General features: G+C 38.8%; 1 non-coding gene across 1 annotated transcript; it reads right to left on the bottom strand.

Annotated features, from left to right (window-relative positions):
- Nucleotides 1–5,924: 5,924 nt before the first annotated feature.
- On the bottom strand, nt 5,925–5,997 carry TRNAA-UGC (transfer RNA alanine (anticodon UGC)). Its single transcript has one exon. It is a non-coding gene; the product is annotated as a tRNA-Ala (tRNA).
- Nucleotides 5,998–21,485: the final 15,488 nt, after the last annotated feature.

The following is a 21,485-nucleotide window of genomic DNA, read 5'->3' as shown; positions in this document are numbered from 1 at the left end:
GTCTGTCCACAAGCAGGAGAACCATCTGGATGATTTTTAATAAACTCCTGAGCAACAATAAATGTTCACTGTTCTAACCCACTGAGTTTTGAGATAGTTTGTGATATTGATGTGGTCTCTAAGACATATCTAAGCATAAGGCATTGGACTGGTATTTAACCAATTATTATGATGTGCTCAATAAGCACATAGCACTAAGCTCATACATGAGTGCTTACTGAGATTCTCACGGCTATCCCACAGGTTCTTATTTATTTGCTTGCTTGTTTGTTTTAAAAAGAATGCGGCCTTCTCTACCTGCATATTTTGAGAGGCAAATATTTCAGACAGTCATATAGACTCTACTGTCTAAATGGTAATTAAGAAATTAATCTGATACTAGAATGTTTGTTTTTCCACCTGGCATTAGCCCAATCCATCATGTTGCCAAAATCAGAAGGAGATTCTGTTTTAACAAGGTGTGAGAGGCTGTTGTGGACCCTGGGCAGGGACTGTTTCTACCGTCTCTCTCCCCTCTTCCTCTAGCACATGTTTGAAAATTAACTTGAATATTTAAATCTGCCAGGGCAAGACGTGTGGTTTTAGTGAAGACTGGAGTAACCTCAGGTTTGTGAGCCAAACCACAGAACACCCATAGTCCAACGTCCTCTGAAAGCTTGAGTCAGTTCTAGGATCACTTTTGGAAAATTCTAAAACTGTCTATCCATTTAGAGCCAATGGATAACGAGAAGATTTGTTAGAAACAACTAGGTTTCAATGAAGCAATTCACTTTACAGACTGGAAGGGTGGATTTCGGTAAGGGGTATGTTTGATTTTCTCAGGCTTTAAAATACATTTTTGGAAAGCTGTGTTCTAACCTGGTGCCTAAGGCTAGTGGTTTGTATAGTACAGTGGTTTATTTAAATAGATGAAAAGTATAAACATATTTAATATATACTCATCATTTTTACCACATAAGGTGTTTTCTAACATAATGTAATTTTGAAATAACATTAGTAACTTTAATTTATGGTTTCAACAGGATTTAGAAAATTCATTGCTGATTCATTTGGCACAAAAGGTTTCCCCCAAACACAATGAAAATCCACTTGTAAAACAGGTTTTCCAGTGAACAACATTTTGATAGTGGCTCTGGTTATAATTCAAAGCAAGCTTCTGAGCTTCTTGACAAATTTGTTTTCTCTACCATGACATCTTGACAGAACAATTCTTGCAAGACACGTAGAAAACAAAATGAAACAAAACAAAAACTACTTATGTCTGTCATTTAACACTGCCAATTTATTGTTAGCAAAATGCATTACTTTCTAAAGTGATGCAGGAGGCAAGTCTCAAGTTACTCAAACAATATATATAAGCTAGGAAACACCTAGCAAACTAAACACTTAAGAGGTTTTCCATCTTGCTCCATGATATTTTTCAAGTTGTCAGATAAATTTTAATTATCAATGATTATTTCTAAATGTTTTATTTCTGATCTGAAAGAAGGAAAAAATCAAACCTTAAGGAAAACAAACTTTACACAGTAAAATACTATTTGGGGCATAAGGAGAAATGGGAAATCTAATTAGGAATGATGAAATTATCAAAGTAACAGTTCATTTTACTGATCTGTAATAGGACTTTTCTACATTAGCAGGCCTAGATGTTCACTCAACCTAATCAAAACCAGTTGTTTCATGTTTTGTTTTGTTCCATATTGAGAAACATCTAAGCAAAACCCAAAGTGTCTCAACGTAACCTTGAGAAACTCAAATTACTTAGCCCTCCTGGCAAAGCTCAGGAATAGAATTATCTGCCTTGTCATAATATTTCATCTACAAACTTTTCATTAAGCAAACTTTTGATCTTGACTTATGTGACCTTTGAGCTTTTAATCAAGATTGGAAGGGGAGGAGAAAAGGGAAAATAACTTCTTAGTTCTTTGCTAGAAGAATACAGTTTCTAACAACTATTTCTAAGTAGGTCAAATACATTTTAGAAACTTCTCTATTTCATTCCCAAGTGTTATCCTTTGAGAATATGCAAAACAGAGAGAAGAGGATAATATTTTTGGTTCTTCATCACTTAGAAGCTTCTAGTTTTGGGAACATTTATTCACCTTAATCTATTCATAAACATACCCTTATTGTTCAGTATCTATGAATACTGGGGGTGGGGGAGGGTGGGCTCCCTGATGGGGTATTTTCAAAATCCTCAAAGAAATAAATTTAGGTGGGAATAAAACACATGAAACAAGAGAAAGTCTGAAACTAGAACATGCTAGAGCTAGAATCAACTAGAAATGTTAAAATGAAAAATGCAGTTATTGAAATAAAAAATTTAATAGATAAGCTTCATAGCAGCTTCTTCACTGCTGAAGTGGGAATGGGTAAACTGGAAAGTCAAACAAAGTTTATCTCTTTGCAAAGAATGCAGCTCAAAGAGATAAGGAGAATGAAAATTTTAAAGAAAAGTTCAAAGAGAAGAGGACAAAATCCAAATCCTCCAATATATATTAAATAGAGTATCAGAAGCAGAGACTATAAGGAATAGTGAAGATGTAATACTGGAGAGATACTATAAAGAGTGTCCCAAAACTGAAGGGAAAAAAAAATGAGTCTTCAAATAGAAAATTCCCATTAAGTGCATAGGAAAACAAATTAAGAACACGCTCTTAGATATATCATGTAAAATTCCAGAGCATCAGAGATAAAGTGAACATTCCAAAAGCTATCAGAGGGAAAAAGACACAATACTACAAGGAAGGAATGAAGATGGGATTATCAGCCACACTGGAGCAGCAGTCAGTGTGCTCAGTAAAGTAATTTTGGACCCAGAATTCTTTATCTAGCCAAATTATCATCCAAGTGGAAGGTAAAATAAAGACTTTTTTCAGACATACAAATATTTACAGTTTATTATCCAAAGATTATCTTTGAAAAAACTACACTAGGGTGTACTCCAGCAAGAAAAAAAGTGAATCTAAAGGACGAATGCAAAAAGTCAAAGTGAGCAAATAAATCATCAAAAATATAGTAGTAAATCAAAATGAGTAATAAGTTTTAAAAATTATGTGTTTAAAAACAAGCTGGAACCAAAATTTCAGAGAGTAGCAACATGGGATTTTGGAGGAATTGTGTAGAGAGAAGTAAAAGTAAGCTAAGTGTCTTATCTTTTTTGCATAGAATAGAGATACTGATTAAATTATGTGCTTAAATATTTTAAAGTGACCAATTATATGCACACATGCACATATATACACATAAAACAGTAGAAGAGGGAAATGTGGAAAAAAGAAAATGCAGTCAAACAATAAAAGGCAGGACTAGAGAAGAAGGAGGGAAAATAGAGCCAAGCTAAAAAAAGACTTAGAGCCCTAGTGACATTGTTTGAGCTCTTGGATTCAGTCTGCCTGAAAGCTAGATGCACTCCTGGACTTTTTAACCTACATTAGTCAATCATCCTTTTGGCTAAAGTTAGATTAGATGGGTTTTTAAGATATGCATCCCAAAGCATTTTAACCAATTCAGCCTTAATATTCATCACTCATATTTTTGTTTCACTTGTCTTCCTTTTTACGCTGAATTAAATGCTCACACATTTCTATAATGTGCTAAAATTTATTTTTTGAAAAATATTCACTCATTGATAGATTAACCTCACCAAAAAGGATTCTGATGAAAGATGTACCAACGTGCCTGACTGCACGTTATGACATTTATTGTTTAGCTCACACAGTGTTTGTCGGTTTTTTTTTAAGTCTGAATTAGTTTCTCACACTAAAAAATCTGGAAATTTCACATAGAAATCTGGATTTCTAGCTTCTCTTGAAAAATCAAGCTACTTGGCAGCACTGGGCCCAAACCCCCACATGGAGACAGTGAGGAGCTGGTGCTAAGGACGGATTACTATCTTAATCAGAGTGTTCACGGACCAGTTCACAGGCGCCACTGTTCCACTCCTATTTCTCTGTGGGCATGTGGTTTGTAACCCCTGATTTGAATTAGTTCCATCACTAGTCATTAATAGTCTCTGAGGAAGTATATATCAAGTAACTAAATCATAATTTCCATTCATGTGGCCATGCTGACCTATAAGGTGACAGGACATAAATGGTGGATTCACTTCACAGTTGAATGAAACAAAAGTCTCTTCCATAGGCATTTAAAGTTTGTGATCATTTTACTTTCAGGCTCTTGTATAGTAGGAAGGGAGACCATAGAGACAACATAAATTCTCTTTGCAAATCCAGGAGTCTTTGTATTAATTCTTGTCTTCTCTCAAAACAGGCAACTTCTCATTAGTTTTAATTACTTACTACTTACTACTGGAGTAACTAACTACTATTTATCTAATACTATTACGTAGTTTTTTCACCAATTGTCATTAAAAATGTCTTTAGTTAATAATATAAATATACAGTTATAATAATACAAATATAGTTAATACTGTGTTGCATATTTGAAAGTTGCTATGAGAATAGATCTTCTCACTGCAAGAAAAAACTTTTTCTGTAACTATGTAAGGTAATGGATGTTAACTGGACTGTAGTGAGCATTTTGCAATATATACAAATATGGAATCATATTTTGTACGCCTGAAACTAATATAATGTTATATATCAGTTGTACCTCAAAATTTTTTAAAAAATGTTTTCAGCTTAAAGTACTCTAAACAATCCTGGCTCTAATCTAAGGCCACCCAGGTACTATCTCACTCTCACTGACTGCAAAAAGTTTACAATCTTGCCCTTTACCTTAATCAATGCAATGAAGATGGCACTCTGTGTCACTTCAGTTCAGTTCTTTGAGGCTCAAGAGGCCAAGTACTGGGCTGTCTTATCCCATGACTGCCCGAGTTAGACACTGTGCTACCCTTCCTAGATTCCCTTTAAGGAATGAAGGATTTATTCCCTCAGATGCTGGCAGTGCTGCTTTGGAAGATGTCTTCAGCTTTCAACCCTATTTAAACTGCCTCACCCAAGGTCATGTCTCCTCTGAGGGCAGCCCACAGCTGAAGAAGCATCATCGGAGGATATAAAATCCTGCCCCTCTTGCCCCAACATGGGACATCTAAAAGGCCATCCCAGCTCCAGAGCTCCTGAAGTCTTCATTGGGAGTGCATCTTAGTGCAACTTCTGCTTAATGTTGCTTCCCTGTGTCTCTTCCACAGGTGTCGATCTCAAGCTCTGTTAATAACCCCTGCACCCTAATCTCCATCTTGGAGTCAGCTTTGCAGGAGCCCACCTTGTGAAACTACTATGACGAGGGTAGCTATGGAATGAGGGTGGTGTTTCGAGAGAAGGGGAAGAAACCAGGGGAGTTGAAGCACAGGATTCCTATTTGGGAGTACAGGCAAAGTAGAAAGTGGGGAAAGTTTACGAAAGCCCAGCAGAAGAGTCTCAACCAACGCTCCCAGAGAGCAGAAACCAAGCAACACTGATTATTCTTCCATTACTTCCTATTAAAATACGCATGAACCCAAAGAGAGGAGATGAGAAACTTACAGCGGCATTACAAACTAGAAATGCTGCCCAGCCATCCTCCGGCTGTCAGGAAGAACGTGTATGTAGCAAAGCCTGGAATGAGAAGCCTGGGAACACAGCAGAGGGGCTCTAAGTGGGGAGAGGTAGGAGAGTGAGTATGGGCAGGACTACAGATCGCTAGAGATGATTCTCCCCTGTGGGGGGTGGGAATCAGTTTTGAAGATCCGAAGCCCTATCTTCTAAGGGTCAAAGGATCTATCCCTTAGAACGAACAGATTCAGAACAAAAAGAAATCTGCAAGCTAACAGAAAGATGGGCGAGGTGTTTTGCCCATTCAGTCCTCCAGTCTAAGATGCAGAGGATTCTAGCACTGACCATTTCTGCGTGATTACAGGCATTCACCAGAGTTGAATACAGTTCCTTCTTTCTTTAAAAAAATTTTTTTTTAATTTTTAATGGAGGTACTGGGGATTGAACTCAGGACCTCATGCATGCAAAGCATGTGCTCTACCACTGAGCTATATCCACCCCCCTACAGGTCTTTTTCAAGGATAATCAATATTTTAAAAGTGGTAGGGGAACCCTATGAAACATACAACGTAAATGACCTGAGAGAAAATTTGGCCCTGAAGGTTTTCAGAATAACGTGTTTGGAAAATACGTCTACAGGAAACCTAATTCATTTTAGAAAACTCTCAGTAGGACCTAGGAAAATGTAGATGTTATGAAATAAAAGATGAACTGTAGATAACACAACAAACAGATAAAAAAGGAGCTAGTTGAGATGGAATCAGAAATCAAGAGTAGTATGAGATGATAGGACTACTGTAAAAAAGTTTTAAGTATGATCACAGAAGTAGTAACATATTGACAGGAAAGAAAACTGAAGTGGTGATTTGGAGGAGTAGCTTGAGAAGAAGGAAGCCTAAGAAAAAACAGAAAGATAACTTATTTTTTTCCTGCATAGTTTGTTTTTCATTAGTTTGTTTATTCATTGTTTTCGTCTGTTTTCTACCTAAAATATCTAGGCTGGAAATTCAGAATTCCTTCTCAGTGTGATCTCCCACCTCCTTGATTTTGTATTAATCAGCTATTAATCAATAATTAAGTAACTATTAAACCTCTGGCATTAGTTTTCCTGACCACACACAAATGTGAATGTTGTGCTGCTCCCTTCAGAAGGACCCATCAGCAGTGTTAGCCCCTGAATATCTATTATCTTAATTCTGTGGGTCTCAGTATACTTGGGACAGTGTTTCTGAGAGGAAGGTATGTATGGTGCAGGGAGTGGAGTAGTTTACTTAAGGAAAAAAAATAAAAGGAAGAAACTAAGAGGTTAAAATGTGATAAACATGTAGGGAGAAAAAGATAATCATTATTCCTGAAACACAAGCCAGAATAAACATAGCAATAAATTGACAATAGGAGAAAACTTTGCTGATATGAAGATGTACCATATGAAAAAGTGCTTAGAATTCAAGAGCCCATCACATACCTATACATGAAAATTTTTTTTAAAAAATGAACAACTAGACATATCCTATTAGCATTTTTGGTTCAAAAAATTTTTGAAGTGTCCTACATACAGAAGAAACATCTGACTTACAAAGGAAAAACCGTAGGCATAAAATGAAATGTATCCTTTACCTCTTCTGTAGAGATTAACGTCATAGATGTGAAGGAGGGTTGTAGAAAGAACAAAGATATCAAAGTGAGAGCTGTTACAGTAATTCCTTGTCAAGCAGGTCCTGGGTCGAGGACTCTAGTTACACCTGATATCTCTAATAACTTCTTAGACTCCCTTGACCTCTGTGCCCCACAAGAATGAATGACCTTTCAGCAATGCTGCTGGCCGCTAGTGCACCATTACATCTTCCCGACACTTCAGGTTCAGTAAACACCAGGCCACCAACAGACTGCTCTGAACGCCACTGTCATCATACCTTGAAGGCACTCAATCTGCTAGATTATCTGTAGTGACTTTTGTTTTCAATTTGTGGACATAAATAGGTATAATAGTTTGTTACTGCTGCTACAACAACTTGGCGCAAATTTGGTGGCTTAAAACAATTCAAATTTATTATCTTACAGTTCTGGAGGCTGGAAGTCTGAAATTAGTCTCACTGGGATAAATCAAGGTGTCACCAGGGCTGCAGTCCCTTCTGGGGGCTCTAGGGGGTCTGTTCTCCTGCTCTCTCCAGCTTCTCAAGGCCACATGTGGCCACTTTAACTATTCACTAGCACCTCCAGAGAAAAGCAGTGATAAACAGTAAAGGTCAACATTCATTTATAATTGATAGGAGGCTGATGAAGGAAGGGGAATCACATGGCTAAAATAGAGAACTGAGATAAAATCAGTGGTCATTAAATCAGATAAAATATATAAAATCCTCTACCTCGAGGCTTGGCCCAGAGCACCTCTGATTAAGTAACAGTGGAATCTGAAGTTGATACCCTACGTTCTTTCAAAGCATGGCTACTAGAGTGTGGTCTCTCATCTATTTTTACACAAGAGTCACTATTTCACAAAATTCTTGCTACTATTTTTCTCTTCACCTCCCCATCATCTCAAAAATAGTTTTTATTTCTCCTCTGGATACACTCAGCATGGAAAGGCTGCCATGGACATTGTATTTGTTTTATCATTGTAAACCAAGAGTTTCTCCAGATCCTCTTCTGAGCTGAAACTATGCATTCCTGACCTATCATTATTATTTCAATGAACTGTACAGTGAGCAAAGATTGACAGAGTTCTTGCTATTTGGGAAGAAAGCAACCTCATTAGTCAAGAAAATGTAGAGTTTCAAGTGTGGTTGTACATAGCAGAAACCCCAACAAAGCGAGCTAAACACACAACAGTTTTTCTTGTGTGTAAAAGAGTTCCAAAAATGGGCAGATGCAGGCTTGTGTGGCAACTCTGCTAATAACACTTCAGTTTATTCAAGGCAACGTAAATGTTTAATTATTTCTTTCTAATGACCACTTTTCAAAGTATGGTTTTAGTGTGCTAACTGCCTTCAATAGTGAATGTTTGTTTCAGTTTCTGAATTTTTCTAAGTGTCATTATGAACTCAGATTTTCTCTATTCAATGTGTTTTAATTGATTAGTTATTCTTTTTGATACTCAAATTGTCTCATTTACTGCCAGCTAAAAGCCCCTGTAGGTTGGCTCCAGTCCTTCTGACATGACTCATTGGTCTCTGAGCACTTCCTTGCTTTGGCACAAAAAATATGCCAGTCTTATCTTGTCCATTCCTGCCTCAGACTAGGAATCAGCCATTCTTCCAATGGCCCTGGTCCCTTCTACTGGGAAATGGCACTTGGAGAACACAGCCTGGTCTCTTCTACTTGGTTGTCATTGTTCTCAGGCCTCAGTGGACACAGCTATTACATATGTCTGTTTTAGAGAGAGAAAAGTAAATCACAAGCTCCTAATTAGAAATTCAATTCAAATTTAGGATTGTCAAGGTTTTACTTAATATATTGAATTGTATATTTGCAGCTCTCTTAGGTGAAAAAAATTCAATTCCCCAAATTATATAGATAAATAGTAGTATTTATTGAAAACTTAAAAACCAGTATAATCACTAACAATAAGACTACTGAATATAATTTAAGTTTCGTTAAAGTTCTTTTTGCCCTTAGACTATTTCCCAAAATACTGTGAAATTATTATGAAATGTTGTGAAAATTTATGTAAAATAATTCTTCTCAATGTAAACATGTCACTCAATGTAAACATGATAATTAAATTTTTTTCTGTGTATTTTTTTAAATTTAGAGCTCGTGTATTTATCCTTTTTGACTTAATTTTGTTTTTTAATTACTACATTTACCTAGTCACAAATAAAATTTTAAATGAAGTACATTTAGAAAAGTCTAGTTTCCCTTCCTTATAGCTAATTATTTTAATTAGTTCTTGATTTATCATTTCATAATTTTAAAAAACACAAATGCTTATGGATATTTATATTTCCCTCTTTGTTTTACACAAAAAGTATCATACTATAAAAACTGTACTCCACTTTGCTTTTGTCACTTAAAAAAAATACCCTGGAGATTTTTCTATATCAGTACGTAAATAGCTTTCCCATTTTTTTTATGGCTGCAAAGAGCATCATATGTAAGTACTATAGTTTATTCAACAAACCCTCTACTGATAGACATTTGTGTTTACTTCTTTTGCTATTATAAATAATGATGTAATGAAAATCCTGAGTGTATGTCATTATATTTGCCAGTGTACCTTTGGGATAGATTCCTGGAAATGAGACTGGGACAAAGAATATATGCATATATAACACTGCAGATGCTGACAAACTTCTCTCTCTGGGTTAGCCCTGCCAATAAAATATGTTGCCAAACTTTTGCATTTTTGCCATCTGACAGAAGTAATATCAGTATAGTTATAGTCTCCATAACTCTTATTTTGAATGAGGCTGACCGTCTCTTCATGTTTAAGAGTCATGGAAAAAACATTTTAATTTAAATGTATTTATTCCTCATGTTGGTATTTTCTCACTTTTAAAGTTGGGGAGAACAGGATGGGTGTGATTAGGTATGAAACAAGTTTACACTGAGCCAAAGGTAATGGCCAATGTGTTTCTTAGAGTAGAGAAAGTTCCATAAGGCTTTATTTGAAAGCTTGCATGGAGGGAATTTTATCCAGCAAATTTTAACATGGATCCACGTAGTTTCCTTACAGTAGCATGCCCTCACTGAATTCTCACCTTCAGCTGTGCATCAGATTCACCATACAGAAGATGTTTTGAAAAAGAAAAAGATGTCTTGGCCTGCCACTGGATACTCGGACCTGGAGACTCTGAAGTCCATGTTAGCTATGTGTTTTTGTTGTTGTTTTTAGGTTGCTGTTTTTTTAAGCTGAGGAGATGATTCTATGAAGATAAATGTACTTGTTCATTAAATTTATTGGCTGTCTACCAAGTGCCAAGGAATGAATTGGATGGTGGGTGCTAGGAACATAGTGGTGATAAAACAGACACAGCCCCTGTCCTTAGAGATGTATCAGAAATATGGAATAGATTCACATAGTTGTCACCAGTGCTCTGAAAAAAACAGGGGCCAAGATGGAGAGTAATTAGGAAGGAATGCTTTTGGAGAGCCTGGTCAGGGAAGGTCTCCTGAGGAGGTACCTATGTTCAAGCTGATTTGCAGAAGGAAAATGGGCTTTAGGGCCATGTAGACCTAAACTTTTAAGGGCTATTGGAAACATCTGAGCAGAATTTACATAAAGTACTTCACTCGGTGCCTGGTTCATCGTAAATGACAGCCGCTATTATCTTCTTCCTTCAAGGCCCATTTCTCACTCAACTACTCCATTAAACCTTCCTAAGTGGATCTAGCCCACACTGATTCATTTATTCACCAAATGTGTATGGGGCCTCTAATGTTTGTCAGGCACCATTCTCAGCTCTGAGGATACACTGGCAAAGCCCACTTGGCCTTCACAGAACACATGACAGGAGGTGATGCAATTCAGTATTTTTCTATCTTTTCTTTTCCAGATGCAAACAGATTATAAATTCTTGGTAGGCAGGGGACTTATCCTTTTTTGAATCCCTCCTCACATTTCCTGGCATAAACTAAGTGTTCTGTAAAGTGCTAGACTCAGTGACCTTTTAGTTGGTCCAATGTACACCATCCACCCAGAAGCCAAGGACTCTGAGAACTGACAGTGCTATTAGAAGAGAAAAGAGAATAAATGAAGAGTCTGACACATTAAGGGCCCCAAAGCTATCTTTATGCCTTGAAAAAAGGTGAACATTTCTATCAGTTCAGTCTGCTGAAAAGTTTAAAGTTGTAAATTGCCAAAGCTCAGATCCTGTCAGCATGGCCTGTAGATAAATGGTTCTTACAAATATGTTGATTTTGTTGTTGTTAACCAACTTAAAAATTTATTTTCTTGAGAGACCATATTTGAAGCTTTTGAATTCCTAACATTAACTAAAACCCTCCACCATCCCCACTATTCCCTCACCATCCGCCCCACATATGTACATCCACATCCAGATACTATGTACAGTCTACAGTTTTATTTAAAAACTTGTTTCCTCCAAGTCAGTGCTTCTCAGCATAAAAAACACCTGCTATGCCAATAACTTATTGAGTTACAGTTCACTTATTTATTAGAGTTTATTATTAGATAAATAATACAGGATGCCCAGTTAAGTTTGAATTTCAGATAAACAACATATAATTATTTAGTGTGCCCCAGGCAATATTTGCAATATACAGTTATATAAAAAATTACTTGTTGTTTTATGAAATTCTAATTTAACTGGGCGTCCTGTATTTTTAAATGCCAAAGCTGGCAATCCTACTTGTTACACGTCTTTACCGATTCTGTCTCTCATAACACCTTAGAAAACACACAATGTAAGTATTATGCTATTTTACAAATAAGGAAACTGAGGCTCAGAAAGAGAGACAATAATACCCTCAAGATTATAGCTGGACCACGGGAGTCAGAATTCAAAGCTATGTGTGTACAAACGCAAAGGCCCTGTCTTCACACCTCTCAAGAAAACCAATCATTGTTACAACTGTTATGTCGAGAGCTCAGTCAAGAGTATGAGAGTGTCATAGTTGTAAGATTAATGGACATGCTTTTCCAGTTCCCGAAACACGGCTCCTCACCATGGTGAGATCAGGCATCGTCTGCCCCCCTCACCATGTGAGTGCTACTTGGCCTTCACAGCTCAGCTCAGAGGCTACCTGATTGAGGAAGCTTCTCTGACCATCCCAGGAAGAGATGATCATTCTGTGCCTCTTCTCAGCACTTGCACAGTGTATTATAATGATCTTCCTAAGAGTCTGTCTCCCTCAGAAGGCCATGAATTTCCTGAGACCAGCAACATGTCATTTTCCCAGTATCAAGCATGAAAGTGGAAACTCAGTAAATCCTCCATAGATGCTTGAGTTCAAGTTGAAGCCCAAATTTTGGGCATCTAATTTACATAAACTCTGCTAAAACATGTATGGGATTACTGACTGGAAGGCAATGGTTCTCCTGCTCATCTTTGAAAAATGTCATCAGCAAATGAAAAACCAGAAACCAACCTAACTAGATACGGACAAGAAAACCATAATCCATTACTCTTTAACTTGGGAATAACCCTGCCAATTACATTATTTTAATGAGCTTTTTTTGCTGTGACTTTTGACACTCTTTTAAATTGTACTGTTGCACAATTATCTTGAATAGAACATCTGAGAATGAATCACTTTAGTTAACATTCATAAATATTTGGAGAGGCCTAGGGAGATGTGAGGCAAAGTTGTGCCTCACATACTTAGCTCAGCAAAGTTCAATTCAGTCACTCCAAAAGTCAATTTTGTGTGAAAAATGAAGTCATTTTCTATGCCAAAGATACATGTGCTTGGCATATAAGAATGTTATTCCTTAAAATATTTCCTTGAATGTACTCTAGAGGCTTTAAAAATTCATTTAAAAATGAATTATAATTCTGGTGAACACAGGGCTTCTTTATGTCATTCCTCCTTTGTGGACAGACTTAGCGATTTCCAAAGACACTTAATTAGATTACTGAAAAGAAATACAGTACTCTTGTCCCTTGGCTGAACTGCTCATCATCATGAACTGAAACTAAGTTTTAGTGCCAACAAAGCATCATTTCATTGAGAACAGAAATACACCCATTTCCTCTGGCTCTGATTCATCCCACCACATCTAGGGTGTTTAGCTCTTTTGCTGAAATATTCCAGGTAAGGAAAAATTATGGGTCGATGCCCTTTCCAAAATGATATGTAAATGCTATAAAAGGTAGCTAGTCAATAATGACACAATTATATTAGTCAATAAATGTTTTAGGAATGATGGACAAACTCAAATTTAGATAAATTCTAATAAGACATATGATCACTAGACCCGAATGGCAACTCTTATTTGGCGGCAGCACAAAGATATAAACAATTTACTCAGGAAGACATCTAATTTATTCTTTTATGCTGAGGAAGACTGATGCAATCTGGTGTGTTACTTAGTGTACTGGACAGAGCTTTAAGTCAAAAGGAAGTCTGTCTAATGGTGAAATCCCAAACACCAACCATGCAGTGTGGGTAGTGTAGCATCTTGGGAAACAGAAAAACTTCCTTCCACCCTCAGAAGTGAACTCTTTCTGAGCTGGGCTGGGGTAAGCACACTGTTGGCTGTTCCTCAGTCTGCGTGGAGGGGAGGAGGGGGACACGCAGAATGGCTAAGAACACTGGCTGCAGAGTCAGAATGCTGGAATTTGTCTCCCAGAACTAACGCTTCCTGACCTTAGACCAGGTACTTCACTCAGCCTCATTTTTCTCATCTATAAAATAGAAATGATAACAGTATCTACCTCATGGGGTATTGTGAGGATCAGTGAGACTACAGGTGATTTAGTCCAAAGCCTAGCATAGTAAGGGCACAGTCTGTTAGCTCTTCTCACTATTCTTTCTTCTCTGTCAGAATGACTGAAATCAATGGAACAGTATGCTGGCATACAGATGGATGATGTCCCAGCTTCTGAACACAGCTTCCTCTAGACAGATTTCCATAAATAACGTAGGTTATGTTAAAAAGAAGCAGAGATTACAAATTGAGGCGAGGATGGCAGGGACTCAAATGCCTCTCTCTATCCCCTTGTCCCTCTTCCTTAGGTTCTGGAGGGAAAAAAAACAAAACTACAAAAGACAGGCCATGAAAATGTTTATGAGACTCTGGCTAAACCCCCATGCAGACTGTCGTAAGCTGAGCTGGCCCTGGTGGAAGACCCTTTCACGTGGCTAGAGGCAGGCCTTGGGCCTAACAGCAAAGGAGTCCCTATGGTCCTTCCCTCCCCAAGCCCTCACCCAGGCTTCTCTGGATCTGACTGCTAAAACAGGGGGGGGGTGCAGGAAGAACCAGCAAGTCAGCAAAGAAGCAACACATTAGAGATCCCACATCCCTCACCTAGCCTTACCTGGTCCAGGCTGTCTCAGCAGGTGAGAATGAGCTCCAGGGCTCCTGGCCTAGATAAGCCCATCAGAGGGAGAGACAGTCAGATGGCTCAGTCAAGAGCAGCCACCACACCTGGTTCAGAACTTTAACTTGTTCAATTCATTCAATATTTATTTTATTGAGCCTCTATGATGCACTGGGTGCTTTTTCCAGGTGCTGAAACACCCATCCCAGTTTAGAAGTCAAAGACAACCACAAAGAGGGTTCAAGCCCTAGGCCCCATGAACCTCAAACCTGCCCTCTTCTTCCTCAGAACTTAACTGCTTCCCTGCATGCTAATAGCTTTCCTCCTTACCCTGATGCATTTATAAAGTGATTGAGCATTTTTAAAGATGGTATCTAAAGCTTTTATATACTGAAATACTTGCAAAAGTTGTATTATCTAATTTTCTGTATATAGAATATGTATTTCAAATTTACTTTGGCCAAAACCTTGAGCAGCAGAATCAGCGTATTAAATTTATAAAAAACATCCACATACCTGGTGCAGAGAGGGTATATATAGCTCAGTGGTAGAGTGCGTGCTTACCATTTATGCGGTCCTGGGTTCAATCCCAGTACCTCCATTAATAAAATAAATTAAATTAAATTAAAAACAAAAACAAAACAAACAAAATGACAAAGGATAGAATTCAAAGAGGAAAAAAGAAAAAGAAAAAAATTCCAGACTTCATGACACAAATGTTTTCTTGCTTGTTTTATCACTAACATAGTCTCTCCAGAACTCTCTTCATTTTCCAGATAAGAATAAAAAGAGATGTGAAGATGTGAGATGTGACGAAGGTATGTCACTATCTTCAAGTCACATAGCTAGTTAGTTGCACTAGATCCCAGGGCTGGACTTTAGTGCCTCTGTTTTGTTCTCAAACACCATAGGGCCTTATCTGTGGACTGGTGGTGTAAGCTCCTCTATAAACGAGCTGTTAGTGTATCAGAACAGCAGTCTGAATTTCTTTAACTGACTGAAAAAAAAAAAAACGTTACCAGTTTTCTGTAAGTTTAAAGTGACTGAGCTTTAAATCACTTTTTAAAGTTTTATGGCTTTAAAAAACCATCTTTTTAGTTGGTTTAGTTAGTAAATAAAAAGTAAGAGGTGTGGGGGATTTTGTTTTTTTGTTTTGTTTTGTTTTGTTGCCAGGCCCTACTTCCTTGATGATGCAGTAATTGTAATTGTTTTTAATATCAAAGAACCATCCCCTTCCAGCTCTGCATCAGGCATGTAGCTTACACTGATGACTCTTCCCAGTTTTCTGAGACTGCAATAACTATGCAAAAAAGCTTCTTTCTCAATGGCTGCCCTTTGCTCTTTGCATGAGAATCAACTTTTGTATCATAAAGGTTCTACTTTTGAAATCTTATCAAATCTTCTGTTTGGAATTCCAGAAAGTGGCATAAGAGTCAGCTCTGACTGGAAGAAAAACTGGAGAAATCCCCAACTTTCTAGTTAGAAACTATGAGGTACTGCAGAAACGGCTCTTGAGTCAGAAAGGAGAAAACAGGGGTTTTAAATCTCCACTATAAATTAGCTGAGTGAACATGAATACAATCAAAGGTTGTAGGTTACATAAACTACAGAATTTAGAATTACAATGGACTTTAAGGACCTTGGTCCAATAGCCTTGTTTCACAGATAAATAAATTGAGGTTCAAAGATGTTCAATAATTGTCCTCAAATTTGGAAGTAGTTACCAACATTAAAAATACATATATAACTGGATTTCTGGTTAAGATGAATCAGTAGGTCCACACTTTGATATATTTCTTCTACTCAAATAGTAATAAGTAAAGTATAAAAATCAAAATAAAGGAAAGATATGAGGGGTCTCAAAAACAGACTACATATTCCATGAACCAGAAACAGAAGAGTAATGTGGAGCAGTGAGAGGGGCTGATGGCCAGGAAGTAGGCAAAGGTGGCTGGGCCTGTAACTTCTGAAGTTTAATGGAGACTAAAAATATTCCAAATCAGATGGGAAATTAATGATTTACTGCTTGAAACCAGGGATTTCAAAGGATTAAAAAAAAACCACTGCACACCTACTTCCAGGAGACATAGGCTAAGAGGAAGCAGTAGGCCTTGGCAGGCCTGGGAGCAGAGAGCCATGGGTTTCAAGAACCAGGAGGACAATGCTTAAGACTAGGAATGGCTTGGTAATACAGGAGCTCCCCCATATATCATTATGAGACGTGGTTTGGACTGGGCATCTAGGATGCAGCAACTGTAAAACCACTAGACAGGTAGAGGTGAGGACATAAAAACTGGAAAGAGGAGAAAGAGGAAAGGAGAAAAAGACATAAATAAACACAACTTCTATGCCAAAAAAGTGTGCCAAAGATATTTCAAAAGAAATTCAAAGCTAAGGAAAAAAAAATCAATAAAATCAACGAGAACACAAATCCATTCCAGATACAATTAATTTTATGTTACAGGATGACAAAAACTTTCAAACAAATGCTTAGAATGGTCAAAAGGATAAACTGAAGATTAACTTTCATTTTAAAAGAACAACAAAAGATAAAACAAAAAGACAGAAATAAAATAGGTGAATATGAAAAAGGACCAATTAGAAGTTTTGGAAATTATTTTTAAGTAGTCACAATGTTTTTAAAAAGTAGTAATAAAACTAAAAAAACAAGACAAAAACCAATCTCACCAGACTGGATGAACTGTACATTGGACCACAATAGAAAGGAAATTATTCAGAAAACAGCATTGAGAGATAAAATTTAAAAAATGTAGAGGCCTGGAGGATAAGTTTATAGGAGAATAGATTGAAGGGATCCAACATACATCTAACCAGAGTTCCAGAAGAGAAGAATGGAGAAAACTGCAGAGAAATAATATTTAAAGAAAAAAAAAATGGAGAAGTTTCCAGATCTGGAAAAAGACGTTAAGTTTTCAGGTCTATCTTCTAATGCTAAACAAAGACAATCCCACAATTAAGTTTCAGAATATCAAGGGTATGGAGAAAAATCTAAAAGCTATCAGTGCCCACAAATCAATACAAGAAAAGGCAGGTAATCCAATACAAAAATGGGCAAAAGACTACAACAGGCACTTCACAAAAGAGGTTATGCAGGATGGCGGAGCAGTAGGACCACGAGCTCACCTCTCCTTGCGACTACAACAAAACCACACTGACTGCTAAACAACCATTGGAAAAAAAAAAAAAAACTGGAACCTGGCAAAAAAGATCTATTGGAAACATAAAGAGGGAGCCTCAGCAGGATGGCAGGAGGGGTGTGCTCTTGATACAACTGGGTCCCATACCCCCCCAGGTGGATGACTCATAAGCCAAAGACTAAGTCACAGAGGCCCTCCCACAGGAGTGAGAGTTCTGAGCCTCATGTCAGGCTCCCCAGCCTGGGGTTCGGGCATTGAGAGGAGGAGGAGACCCCAGGACAGCTGGTTTTGAAGGTCAGTGGGGCTTAACTCCAGGAGACCCACAGGACTCAGGGAAACAGAGACTTCATTCTCTTGGGAAGCGTACACAGAATCTCACATGTGCCAGGTCCAAGGGCAGAGGTAGTGATTTCACAGGAACCTGGGCCAGACCTGCCTGCTGGTTTTGGAGGATCTCCTGAGGAGGCAGGGGACAGCTGTAGCTCACCCAGGGGACATAAAAGCTGGTGGCAGACATTCCAGAAGTGTTCATCTACAATCCTGATTGTTCAAGACATCTTGATGGGGTCATTAGCACCAAGACCTAGCCCCACCCAACAGCCTGTAGGCTTAAGGGCTTGGAAGCCTTAGGCCAAACATACTGGGTGGGAACACAGCCCCACCCATCAGCAGATCTCCTGAGTCACAAATGCCTCTAGATGTGGTCCAATGGCCCTACCTATCAGAGGTTCAAGACCAAGCTTCACCCAGCAGTGGGCAGGCAACAGCTCTTCCTGCCAGGAAACTTGCATAAGCCTCTAGTCCAGCCTCATCCACCAGGGTGCAGACACCAGACATAAGAAAACAACAATCTGAAAGCCTATGGAAGGAATCCACAAACACAGGCCAGATTCTACACTGGCACCAGCTGCACCCTGGCCCTTGGGTGACAAGAGAGGAGTGTGCTGCTGGGATACATAGGACGTCTCCTACAGAGGGCCACTTCTCCAAGGTCAAAAAACGTAACTAACCTACCTAAAAATACAAATAGAATAGATAGACAATACGAGGCAGCAGAGGACAATCTCCCAGGCCAAGGCACAAGATAAAATCCTAGAAGAAATAAGTGATGAGGAGATAGGCAATTTATCCGAGAGTTTAAAGTAATTCTAACTGGGCCCCTTTCTTTAGTTTCCTCACTTTTTGTTTTTTTCTCAAGGTTTTATTTACCATCTATTTCCCGCATGTCAGATCTTTCCAGTGTCACTTAGATCAACTATCATGGTCGCCAAGGTCTGAATGGGTTGATTAACCACTGGAGCCAAAACCGAAACTAAGGTCCCATACCAAGCTCCTGGAGCGGACTGCAGGATACGACTCTTCATGCCTGCTGCCACTCTTCATCAGACCCTCGGTGGTGAGGAGCAGAGATAGCATGCTTCATTGCTAATTCCCTCATTACTTCTTGTAACTTCCACAGGCGCCTGTCTTAAGGGTAGGGACAGCACCTCCCCTTCATGTAAGCCATGCATATATCTGCACATATCCATTCACTCAACTTGGCTAGGTGCCCTCAGTGTTCTCCCACCCCAACTGCATACAAACATGGCTGGAGGGCAGACTGTGCTGTAGCTGAGGCCATTTTAGACATTTCTGACCCATTTAACATAATACCACCCCTCCCAGTATCCCATAATCAGAGCACCAATGCTGCAACTCCTCTAGTCTTTTGTTAAAACCTCCCGGTTAATTCTACTAATTCAGCGGAGGACTATTCGCACTCCGTTGTTTTTGGCTCGTAGAGATCTCATCTCTATTATTTCCCAGTTCCCTGGTGGCCTGTGTTTTAGTCTGGATCAGAGGCCATGCTTGCAGGTGCTCTTCCTCTATAATTATGTCCTAGTCTTCTGATGAATCATTGTTTCAGGGATCCCACCTCTTGGGGTCCCAGTTCTCCCATGAAATAATAGTCCTCACCTTTGAATGGGGCAGCCTAAATTCAAATGGCCCTGCATTTTAGCCATCTTACATGCAATCACTTCAATGTGTTCTTCCTGTTGTATTTTGATAAAACATCTGAAGGGGCAGACCATGCAGTCCAGACATCCCTCTCTAACACCAATGCCTCTTTAGTCTCCTTTAGTTTCTCACTGAGCTATAATTTCTTTTCTGTGCTAGTCCTTACAGCACATAACAAAGTCCACACAACAGCCGAGATAGCTTGCTTACTTTTTCCCACTGCTTGCTTCCGTCAATACTTCTCACTAGCCCTTTGGCCTTATCCAGGTGTCCCTGTACTCACGCAATGCCCTAAGTTCCATAACCTAGCCAAGTCACCCTCCATGGAAGTGGTTGGCCAACCTGGGGTTTCCCCCATCGACAACAGGCTTTCCTCCAGCATGGTGACTTTGCCCATTCCTGTGTTATTTATGGTTTCCTGCCTGGCTTGCCAATTGTTGGGAAATGGAGGGAACGCAAAATCCCTACCAAACTGAGAAGGCATCTTGAAACCAAAAACCAGGCAGGCAGCTCCATATAGTCAACTGATCCATTTTTTATGCGGTAACTTATAGGGTGGGATCAGGATCAGGTGGACAACTATCCAGAAGCATTCACAGTTGTACTCTGCACCATGGAGGGGCCATTAGGATAATTTTATAGTTATCCTAGAGTATGGGGTTGGGGGCTTGATAACAGGATGAGCACTCATAAGTCAAAATTCACGAATGGGTAACCAGTATCCTGGACACTGGGAATATTTCAGTGAAGGTCTTCATCATTGTTTGGGGACAAACAGGGCATAGAGGCCACCTGGTCCTAATGATTATTAAACATCTATTAACTACAAAGCCTTGTGATGGCAGAGAAGTGGTTCACTGCACAGTACAGTCCTGGGTAGGGTCAATGGAAGGAGAAACAGTAAGGGCCCAAGATGGCTAACAGTCAAACAGAGATCAAGTTTTATCTTCAGGTCCTCCGACTGGGAAATGTTTCCTGGCAATGGGTGTATATAACAAGATTCTACTGATATAAAACAATTGGTCATGTGGTGTTTGCTGTAATACACATTGTGTCAAAGTGGCACACTCAGTTTACATGATGGAGTAAGGAAGAAATCATTGACATGAAGTAAAAGACGCAACTTGCAGCAAAGTCTTGTGTTTTTCATCCCCTAGAATTCCTCACCATGGATAGCTGGTAAAGCATCTGCGGGCAGCCACTGCTATGTGCTCAGCGCACTTGGGTTTATGGACTCCAGGAGTGTGTCACGGGAGTGAGGCTATGAGGAGAGACCTAAGTAGCTGCTTCACTGAATGAAGCAGAGGAAGGGAAAATAAATACACTATATAATTATAGCTCCCACTATTCTAGAACTCAAATAATCTACAATCTCCAGTAAAGTCTGAATGTGCCATGCTTAGAAATATTACAAATACAATTCTAAGGGACATTTGTCATACAATTACTACCCTGCCCCACCCTCCTGGTTAGCTCAGACAGCCTTCTCTACCAGGTGCATGGTGTAGTTTGGCTGAGCCTGGAGATACAGAATAAACTGATTTCTCTTGGAAAAGGTCATATACCAGGCTCTGATTACACTTTTGTCTCCCTCCCATTTCCTGCTGAGCGTACAACTTCTTGGCCTCAGCAATTACAGCTAATGGCTACAGAGGAAGACAAAGAGGGCAGCACCTTCAAAAGCATTTTTTTCTCTTTGCAATGGTGAGCACAGTCAAGAGATTTAAGTAGTTTACAATCAGTTACATTATATAAAACAATCTGTATGTCAAAGTGCCCCAAATGAACTAAGTCCAAATTCCACTTTTACCACTGATACAACTGTAACAAAATTGAATAGAGTTCAAAGTATATAAAAAAAAAGCACTTTCATTCTCAATTTCCTA

This window comes from Vicugna pacos, chromosome 11 (genome assembly GCF_048564905.1).
Source record: "Vicugna pacos chromosome 11, VicPac4, whole genome shotgun sequence".
Classification (NCBI taxonomy): Eukaryota; Metazoa; Chordata; class Mammalia; order Artiodactyla; family Camelidae; genus Vicugna; species Vicugna pacos.
This window is presented reverse-complemented; position numbering and strand designations above follow the sequence as displayed.